The sequence below is a fragment of the Rhinopithecus roxellana genome, chromosome 5 (genome assembly GCF_007565055.1).
Source record: "Rhinopithecus roxellana isolate Shanxi Qingling chromosome 5, ASM756505v1, whole genome shotgun sequence".
In the NCBI taxonomy this organism is placed as follows: domain Eukaryota; kingdom Metazoa; phylum Chordata; class Mammalia; order Primates; family Cercopithecidae; genus Rhinopithecus; species Rhinopithecus roxellana.
Window position 1 is genome coordinate 141,711,402 of NC_044553.1, and position 2,389 is coordinate 141,713,790.

The following is a 2,389-nucleotide window of genomic DNA, read 5'->3' on the forward strand; positions in this document are numbered from 1 at the left end:
GCAAGAACATGAACTTCATTTTAAGACAGTAAGAAGCTATTTGAAAGTAGCTTATTTGGTTTTTTAAGACAGTAGAATGAAATGATTTAAAATTTAAAATCTAACTCTGGCTTTTTGTTGTGGTGGTGGTTTTTATTTTATTTTTCTCTAAGTTATTAGGGCACAGGTGGTATTGGGTTACTTAAGTAAGTTCTTTAGTGGTGACTTGTGAAATGTTGTTGCACCCATCACCCATGTATACGCTGCACCGTATTTGTAGTCTTTTATCCCTCCCACTTTTCCCCTCAAGTCCCCAAAGTCCATTATATCATTATTTATTTTTTAAATGTTTATTTTATGTACAAATAACTATCATGATTTTTCACTGAGTAGATGCCTTGGATAATCCTTTGAAGGAAGATCATTTAGTCCAACTTAATGAAACCGATATCCTTCGCGTACTGACGGAAACACTGGCGGCACATATTGAGGCCATATTTCCGGATCAGACCGTGCCGGTTTGAACACACGCGACAAGAGCGAGAACCCTGGCCGAATTTTCGCGAGTGGCTCCAGTACAGCTGCTGGTAACCCATCTTGCTCTCAGAAGTGCAACGAGGTAAAAGGCCATTATATCATTCTTATGTCTTTGAGTCCTCATAGCTTAGTTCCCACGTATCAATGAGAACATACGATGTTCGGTTTTCCATTCTTGAGTTACTTAGAATAGTCTTCAATCTCATACTGGTCACCACAAATGCTGTTAATTCACTCCTTTTTATATACCGTAGTTTCTTTATCCACTTGTTGATTGATGGGCATTTGGGTTGGTTCCACGATTTTGCAATTGTGAATTGTGCTGCTATAAACATGCATGTGTAGCTATATTATTCTAATAATGACTTATTTTCCTCTGGGTACTCAGTAGTGAGATTGCTGGATCAAACGGTAGTTCTACTTAGTTCTTTAAGGAATCTTCACTCTATTTTCTATAGTAGCTGTACTAGTTTATGTACTACATCCATACCAACATCTATTGTTTGTTTTTGTTTTGTTTTGTTTTATTATGGCCATTCTTGCAGGAATAAGGTGGTATAGCATTGTGGTTTTTATTTGCATTTTCCCGATCATTAGTGATATTGAGCATTTTTCCGTGTTTGTTGGCCATTTGTATATCTTCTTTTGAGAATTGTCTATCCAGGTCCTTTGTCCACTTTTTAATGGGATTCTTTGTTCCTTACTGATTTGAGTTCATTGTAGATTCTGCATATTAGTCCTTTGTCAGATGTATAGATTGTGAAGATTTTCTTCCACTCTGTGTGTTGTCTTTTTACTCTGCTGTCTGTTCCTTTTGCTGTGCAAAATCTCTTTAGTTTAATTAAGTCTAAGTCCCAGCTATTTATCTTTGTTTTTATTGCATTTGCTTTTGGAGTCTTGGTCATGAAATCCTTGCCTAAGCCAATGTCTAGAAGGGTCTTTCCAATGTTGTCTTCTAGAATTTTTATAGTTTCAGGTCTTAGATTTAAGTCCTTAATCCATCTTGAGGTGATTTTTGTCTGAGGTGAAAGATGAAGATCCAGTTTCATTCTCCTACATGTGGCTAGCCAATTATCCCAGCACCATTTCTTGAAAAGGTTGTCATTTCTCCACTTCATGTTTTTGTTCGCTTTGTCTAAGATCAGTTGACTGTAATACTTGGGTTTATTTCTAGATTCTCTATTCTGTTCCATTCGTCTATGTGCCTTTTTTTATACCAGCACCACACCATTTTGGTGACTATGGCCTTATAGTGTAGTTTGAAATCAGGTAGTGTGATGCCTCCAGATTTGTCCTTTTTGCTTAGTCTTGCTTTGGCTATGTGGACTCTTTTTGGTTGCATACAAGTTTTAGAATTTTTTTTTCTAATTCTGTGAAGACTGATGGTGGCATTCTAAAGGGGATTGCATTGAATTTGTAGATTGCTTTTGGCTGTATGGTTATTTTCACAACGTTGATTCTACCCATCCATGGGATATGTTTCGTTTGTGTTTGACAACTGTTTGACAACTGTTTTTCTCCACACTAATTAGCACTTAACCTATAGCTTGTGATTGGTATTTTTGTTCTTCTTTTGAATTTATTGGTCATGGCTCAACTGAAATAGAGGCTCTTTAAAGGACAGATCATGCCTCTTTCTTCTGTACTTGTTACAAGCACCTAACACAGTGTCAAAGACAGTGTCATTGCTGGTGAACTAGTAATTTTGGGGGGTGTTGAAGAGCCTTGTTTTGTCATATCACCAGTTTCGGTTTTCTAGTTTCTTGTCATTTGGTTTCTTGTCTGTCAGAGGGAAGGTCTAGGGCTGAAGGCTGTTTTGCAGATTCTTTTGTCCCACGGCAGGGTGTTCCTTTGATGTAGTACTCTCCCCCTT

General features: G+C 37.4%; 1 pseudogene across 1 annotated transcript; it reads right to left on the minus strand.

The window, feature by feature from the left end:
- Positions 1-317: 317 nt before the first annotated feature.
- LOC115897631 lies at positions 318-602 on the minus strand (annotated as a pseudogene). Its single transcript, XR_004057392.1, has one exon. The product of XR_004057392.1 is annotated as a 40S ribosomal protein S29 pseudogene (transcript).
- Positions 603-2,389: the final 1,787 nt, after the last annotated feature.